The following is an 8,377-nucleotide window of genomic DNA, read 5'->3' on the forward strand; positions in this document are numbered from 1 at the left end:
TTTGAGAAGGATAGGTATTATCTCTCCTTTATATGTGTGGTAGAATTTCCCTGTGAAGTAGTCAAGTCTTGGACTTTTGTTTGCTGGGAGCTTTTTAAATTAAAAATTCAGTTTCACTACTGGTGATCAGTCTGTTCAGATTGTCTGTTTCTTCATGAATCAGTCTTGGGAGGCTGAATATTTCTAGAAATTTGTCCATTTCTTCTAGGTTGTCCAATTTGTTGGCACATAACTGTTTGAAATATTCTTTTATGATTTTTTTTTTTTTTGTATCTGTGTTTTATTTTTCCCCTTTCATTTTTATTTTGTTAATTTGGTCCTCTCTTTTTACTTCTTGGTAAGCCTGGCTAGAGGTTTGTCCATCCTGTTTATCTTTTCAAACAAACCAGCTGTTTCTTTGATATTTTCTATTTTTTTAAATCTCTATTTTATTCATTTCTTCTCTTTTTTAAAAAAAAATTATTATTATTTCCTTCTTTCTCCTGACTAGCCTTTGTTTGTTCTTATTTTTCTAATTTCTGTAGATGATATGTTAGGTTGTTTATTTGAGATTTTTTTTTTTTCTTCTTAAGGAAGGCCTATATCACTATAAACAAACCTCTGATAACTTCTTTTGCTGCACCCCATCAATTTTGGAAAGTTGTATTTCCATTTTCATTTCTCTTGAGGTATTTTCTGGTTTCCTCTTTGAATTCTTCATTGACCCATTGGCTGTTTAGCAGCAAGTTATTTAGTTTTCTCATGTTTGCACTTTTCCCATTTCTCTTTCTGTAATAGATTTCTAGTTTCATACCATCGTGTTTGGAAAAATGCTTGATATAATTTCTATCCTCTTAAATTTATTGAGGCTTGTTTTGTGACCTCACACACACTCTATCCTGGAAAATGTTCCATATGCACTTTAAAAGAATGTGTATTTTGCTGTTTTAGGGGTGGAAAGTTCTGTAGATATCTATTAAATCCAACTGCTTGGGTTTCTCTGGTGGCGCAGTGGTTGAGAGTCTGCCTGCCGATGCAGGGGACACGGGTTCATGCCCCGGTCCGGGAAGATCCCACAGGCCGCAGAGCAGCTGGGCCCGTGAGCCATGGCCACTGAGCTTGTGCATCTGGAGCCTGTGCTCCGCAATGGGAGAGGCCACAACAGTGAGAGGTCCGTGTACTGCAAAAAAAAAAAAAAAAAAAAATCCAACTGCTTTATTGTGTCATTTAAGAACACTGTTGCTTTACTGATTTTCTGTCTGGATGATTTACCCATTGATGTAAGTGCAGTGTTGAAGCCTCCTACTGTTATTATATTATTGTCAATTTCTCCCTTTATGTCTGTTAATATTTACTTTATAGGTTTAGGTGCTCCTGTATTGGGTGCATATATGTTAATAATTGTAACATCCACATCTTGTATTGATCCCTTTATCACTCCATTATACCCTTCTTTGTCTTTTGTTATAGACTTTTAAAGTCTATTTTGTCTGATATGAGTATTGCTACCCTCATTTTCTTGTCACTTCCATTTGCATGAAGTATGTTTCTCCATCCCCTCACTTTCAGTTTGTATGTCTTGGCCCTGAAGGGTGTCTCTTGTAACCAGCGTATTAAAGGGTCTTTTTATTTTATTCAATCAGCCACCCTATGTCTTTTGATTGGAGATTTTAGTCCACTGACATTTAATGTAATTATTGATGAATATTTACTAATAGCCATTTCATTACTTATTTTCCAGTTGTTTTTGTTATTCTTCTCTCTTCTTTTCTTCTTCTTTTTGTTTCTTCCCTTGTTCACACCAAATATTTTAATGTAGTAGTTCTATGCATTTCATTTCATTTCCATATTCCCAAGCCAATTCATGTTTTGTCCCCTCAATTAATTCAAATGTTATTTTTTCAAATGCCACCTCCTCAGAGCTGTCTTCCATGATGATTTTGTCAGAAATATCCTTCCTCAATCTTCTCATTCCTCTACTTTGCTTTATTGTTTATCAAGCACATATTTCTTTTTTTTTTTTTTGGACATGAAAAAAGTCCATGATTTATTTTTAAATGGAAAAAACAGATTGCAGGGCAGTTAAACACAGAACTGAGAAAAGTGAAATTAGTTATTACATCTAGCTTGTAAACAGGGATCTTACCTCATCATCTCTGAAGATTTGTTAAATGCCTACCTCCAGCTTACTCTGAATATTGATTTGTTTTTATATTATAAAACAAGTATTATTCCATTATAGTTATTCAGGAGAAGTCACCTGAACAAGCTGAAATAGCTCAGTTGGGAGAGCGTTAGACTGAAGATCTAAAGGTCCCTGGTTCCATCCTGGGTTTCAGCAGTAGTTTTGGGTTTTTGCACTAAATATAGTTTCCTGGAAGTCTTAATCAAAATATAAGCTTTAAGGGGAATATTTGGTTATTATGTTTTGAGTGGGTCTATGGCTTTTTAGGGAGGGGTGGTGTCAGGTGCCCTGGTGGGCCTTTTTACTAAACCCCCAATACCTTAGTACTTCCTGACTGTAATAATAATAGCTAACTTATCTTGAGTACTTGCTATATGTCAAGCTATACTTTAAGCTTTTTCTGTGTGTTAACTTATTTAAAATGACCACTAAAATTCTTGGTAGCTACTTGTTAAATAAATGAACAGTTTGATGCCGGAGGCCTGGCATGTGGTTGGTAAAAAATGACCTTTCAAGCACATATTTCTTAAATATACATTGTAGATATATATGTATATATGTCTATATATCTTCTCTCCCCCACACACTCTTAACTAGTATCCAAATGTGTAGAGAATTTGTATGCTTTATCTACCACTATATTAATGATTCACACAGAGTTTCATCTATCCCTAGTTCTTTCCTTTTTCTTTTTCTTCTGCCTAACTCCTTCTCATTCTTAATAAGTCAGTTAATTTATTATTCACATCTTTTGGGAAATCTTCTCTAGGTATGTTTTCTATGGGTTCATGAAACACCATTTCCAATCCTATCATGGCACTCACTACATTGTACAGCAGTTTTCTGTTTCTCCAGCTGAGCAACACACAGACAGGCTTTCTGGTATTTGACTATACTTGTCTCTGAACCATTTCCCCAGGAAGAGGCCGTGAGAAGAGCTCCGTTTCTCTGCAGATAGGAGGAGACGATGTCTTCTCCTTCCCACGGGACAGGGAGAGATGGCTTCTTCTTCTGTGGCCAAAGAGCTCCTTTACAGGGGCTCTGTCAGGGTTCAGCCATCCAATCCCCAGAAAAGCTGAGCTTTGTCTACCATCTTGACTGTCATGTGAGAGCCTGTGAAGTTGTAGCAAGCAATAAATGCCACTGAGCTCTGAAGGGATGGAAGAGCTGCCTGGATAACAACCCTGTAGCTACTATAATGACTTAGATTAGAGCAGAAGGAAATTCCAGTCATTTTTCAGTCTGTCAGTTTTTCTATTATCCTCAAGACTGAGCATGAAACATTCATTACACCACAGCTTTATTGATTCAACTGATGAAAATATATTGGTATTAATAACATGAAACTCTAAGGCACTGGGGATAATAAAACAATTGATTGGAAACATAACGTGTTTGAGAATATTTTTATGTGGTAGTTCCATGCATTTCATTTCCATTCATAACTAAGCCAGCAGGTAGGTGATTTGGGCATCACCTCATCAAGCCATATAACCATCTTTATTTAGTATTTACATGATTATCCAGAATAAATAGTTTGATTGGTTGTTAACAACAGACTTTAATTTGAGGCAAAATGAAGAAAATCTGTTTGAAATGACTAAGTCACTGTTTAAAAATATAGAGCTTGGGTTTTAAATGGCTTAAATATGGTCATTGAAAATAATGTTCTTTGGGGGTATTTTTAATTTTGTGTCCTCTTAGGAAGTTTCAAAAACAGAGTATCTCTTTTTTTTGGGTGGGGGGAATCTAACTTAAGTCTTTGTCTTTTGGTATTCAGATTATTATGATAAGGCATAGGAAAAGAGAACTTTTTATCATAGATTTTTCTTTGTGGCTACACTTTTACCTTGAGAAATATTTTTTTGATCATTTTCTCAGTTCATATTACTCAATAAGTGGCTACTGTCAGCTTCTGGCAAGAATGAGCTCACCAAGATGTATGATGTCAAAATATACCATTTTCTAATGTATTGAGCAAAATAATTATAAAAATTATGAATTAAAAAAGTATCTAAATACCACTAACCTCCAATCAATTTTGCCATATTGTTTTCTGGATTTTATTTCTATGTGTACATATGCTATGTCTTCATATTTAGAATGTCATATGTGTTTAGAATACATATTTAGAATGACATTCATAAAATGTATTTTGTTTTACTCTTTTATAATTTTATCACATTTTCTTGTTTTTATATTAATTTTATGACAGTATAATATTTCATACAACTCTGTAGTTGTCCCTTCCATTTTTCATCTTGTAAATAATATTGCAATGGAAATATTTATGCCTATGTGTTTTTCACATAAATTATTCTTTTGTTAAGATATTCCTATGAATAGTTTTACTGGGTCAAATTGTATGACATTTTTTTAACCTCATAAAGTACATTTCCAAATTACTTTTCAAGAGGGTTGAACAAATTAAATTGCCCCTATTGGTGTATATAGTTAAAAATATGTTGGTCAGGATTATGGATTTTTACTTAAAATATTTGATAATGTACCATGTGAAAAACAATACCCTGTTTCTCTTGGTATTTTTGGTGGTTTCAGAGACTATCAAATGTTGGTTTAGCAATTGTCTTTCCTCTTGTGTGAACTGTCTTTTCATATCCTTTGTTTACTCATTGGGTGTAAGTATTTTTGTGTCAAATTTTATGAGCATTCATGTTTGCTGCAAATATTTTCTTAGTCTTTTGTTTTCTCTCATATTTTAGTTATATTATTCTTTACTGTACCAGGTATTTATGCAATTGAATCTGTAGATTATTTATTGTTTACAATTGTCATTTCTCTAAAGATGGACATAATATTTTTAATCCTATAGTCTGTTGATTTTCTTTGATTAAAATTTTATAGTTGTCTCATAATGTAGAATTTATTGTGGTAAAGGGGTGAGATGATTACTTCATATTATGTACTTTTATTCTTACATCAATTATTAAATAACAAAAGATCATTTAAAATGCCCTGTTGGCAGTATTATATTTTTGAAGCTTATTTGATAATATGCACTGTTGAGTCAGGTAGTGTTCTAGGCACAAGGAAATGAAAATGGTCTTATTTTGGTCATTAAGGAGCTCAGAGTTTAGGTGAGGAAGGAGGTCAGGGAACAGTTTCTACATAAAAATTTTCTGGTATTTCACACTGACCACTGAGTCACTATGATGGGAAACTGAACTCTGTTCTCCTCTGGTTTCTATTTCCTTTTCTTTTTGTCACTCTCATTTGCTCTTGCCTGTTCTTTTTGTTCTCCTGCTCTTGCATGCTCTTTGGCTTGCTTTCTCTTTCGCACTCTTTCCCTTTTCCCCTCCTTCCTGCTTTTTTTCTTTCCCTCCCTCTTTATTCTTCTTCCTTCCACCTCCATCAGCACTGCTTTCTTCCTCCAAACTCCCTCCCTCTACCTCTCCTTCACCCATACCTCCTCCAGAAAAAATAAATTTTGTCTCTCTCTGGAGAGACATGCATTTCTAAATCAATGGTAAGGCATTAGTCAAAGCATGGTCTTAGAAGCTAAGCCAACTAGAATTCAAATCTTGGCCTTGTCTCTACCAGTTGTATCAATCTAAGCAATTGCAGGAAGTCCCTACTTTGCTCAGTTCTGATATGCATAAATTTAAATTCCCACTGTTTAGTTTAATAATACTAGTCCTTCAACAACATGTTTCAAATTTAAGTTACTTCAGTATATTGACTGTGAGTAATTGCATAACTTATAAAGTTCACTACTAGCTTCTCAGACTACAAATCAAGTAGCTGTGTTGACTTCTTGTGTTCTAGTGATAAACCAAGATGAGTTTTTACAAAAATGAATAAGCAAAAGAGGAAACTGACCAAGAAAGATGAAAGTGCAGCAAAGAAATAAAATGATATTTCTGGAAATGAACTGAGCATAAATGGATTTATTAAAAAAACAGCTGACCTTGAGAATACTGACACTGCCACCATTCAAGAGACTTCAGACATACAGTCCAAGGAACTTTGTGAAGATGAGCTTACGGACAAAAATGAAGAAATTGGTGGTGATGAAAAGTATAAAGATATCCCAAAGGACATGATGTCAGCAATAAACTTTACATTAAAAGAGTTCTTGGAGATATTTCACAACACGAAATGAGGAAAAGGTGAAATGTTAGAAGGTCATCCAAACAGAAAGAGTATGACAATTTACAAGGAATAGAAAAGATGCTCACTCTGTATCATGTTATATAACAAGAGGGTAAGCACTGTTCAAACTACTCTTGATACATTTTTTGAAGAAACTAAACACTTTAATTCTCTTAAATTACAGTGTCCTAAATAAATATTGTTTTACTATTTTTCATTTTGCTATACATTTATAACAGACAGTTATAGAGTTCTTAATGTTTTGAAAAACGTTTTTAAAGGTCACAAAATAAGAGTAATATGTTCCATTGATTATTAAGATTGTTTTGCAAGATTTCTTGTAAGGTCATTTTTATGACCCCAAACTAGTGTGCAAAGTGGCAATTGCCTATTCTTAACTTCTCTAAACTTTAGTTTCTCTGTCTGTGAAATGAAAGAGGATAACTCATAGGAATATTGTGAGAGTTAAATGAGATAATGCATATAAAGTGCTTGGAGCAGCTGGAATTTGGTAAAGTTTCAATAAAAGGTAACTATTATTATTATTATTATTATTATTTTTGCGGTACGCGGGCCTCTCACTGTTGTGGCCTCTCCCGTTGCGGAGCACAGGCTCCGGACACGCAGGCTCAGCGGCCATGGCTCATGGGCGCAGCAGCTCTGCGGCATGTGGGATCTTCCCGGACTGGGGCACGAACCCGTGTCCCCTGCATTGCCAGGCGGACTCTCAACCACTACGCCACCAGGGAAAGCTAAAGGTAGCTATTATTAATGTTAATATCATTACTATCAACCAACAGGTAAAGCAATATGGCATAATTCTACCAAGTTGAGTTTAATGAAACTTTTATTGTTTAAGCCAAATAACTCATGCAAAATATCAGAATTAAATGAGAAAACATAACAATGAATTAGTAAAAACGTAAATATTTTTCTAGCCATCAGGAACCTGCCTCCCCTCCAAGATACTCACTCTAAGACAAATCACATTGTCAGTCTTGATAATAAAATAAAGTGCTTTAACTCACCTTCTTGGACTTACCTAGACTAATTTCAGGAAGTTCAATTCTTTTCTGTTCAAGCTCTAGTATTTCATTTCTATTTTCTTTTTGTACTAAGAAACACCAGTATAGAGGAGCCCAGAATTCATTATTAGAAGAGTGGGGAGTTGTGGTGGGTGGAAATTTAATCAGATTGCACTCTATGGTATTTCTATAGAAGCTCATAGCTATTCTCTGGTTGAATTGTACCCACCTATTTATAAAAACATATATTAATGAACACATGGGAGAGAGAATTTCATTAAAATCCATGTCAATTTAGCCATTGTTTTCAGACTTTTTCCTTCTTACATTTTTCATACCAAAGTAAGTATGGTTGATTTAACTTTTTAATGCTTTCTCTACTTTAGTCTCAAGTCATTACTTAGAAATAAAAAAAAAAAGTGTAGTTTTCACAAAGCAGGGAAAAATATAGACTATATATATAAAGACTCCATTTGTGATTAAAACTCAGTGGTTCCCCATTGCCAATGACCAAGTAAGTCCACATGTGTGAACACAGCACTAAGGCCTCTCTTTTTTAGGTACCGTCTTGCTCATCCACCCTCATCTAATACTCCACCCTACATTTCAGCTACCTCATTTCCTTCCTGTCCTCCAAACAATGTTCATTCCCCACTCACTGTCCTTGCTGTTTCCTTCTTGTCTTAAATGACCTTCCCTCTCTTCTCTGTCCAAGTGATGCCCACTCTTCAAAGTCCAGATCAAGCCACATCTCCCAATGAGGTCTTCCTCACTGTTCCATTTCCTACCAACCTGAACTTTCTCTGACCTTATCTTAACACTTATGGTTCACACCAGTGTTCTTTGACATTGAGTCTTTCAAGGACTTGTTATATTGCTCAATCATAGTTTGAGTTTCTGGGGGTCTCACAGCCTACTGTATATTTCCATTTAGTTTACAACTAGTTATACACAGAATTTGCTAGTGTGGCTCCATGAAGGCAGAGGCATTGTCTTGTCTGTACTCTCTATAGTGCCTAGCATATAGTAGGAGCTCAATAAATAATTATTAAATAAACAAAGAAACATATAATTT

At 34.7% G+C, this 8,377-nt stretch overlaps 1 non-coding gene across 1 annotated transcript; it reads left to right on the forward strand.

The window, feature by feature from the left end:
* Positions 1-2,247: 2,247 nt before the first annotated feature.
* TRNAF-GAA (transfer RNA phenylalanine (anticodon GAA)) lies at positions 2,248-2,320 on the forward strand. Its single transcript has one exon. It is a non-coding gene; the product is annotated as a tRNA-Phe (tRNA).
* The last annotated feature ends 6,057 nt before the right edge of the window (positions 2,321-8,377 follow it).

Source organism: Phocoena phocoena, chromosome 8, assembly GCF_963924675.1.
Source record: "Phocoena phocoena chromosome 8, mPhoPho1.1, whole genome shotgun sequence".
NCBI lineage: Eukaryota > Metazoa > Chordata > Mammalia > Artiodactyla > Phocoenidae > Phocoena > Phocoena phocoena.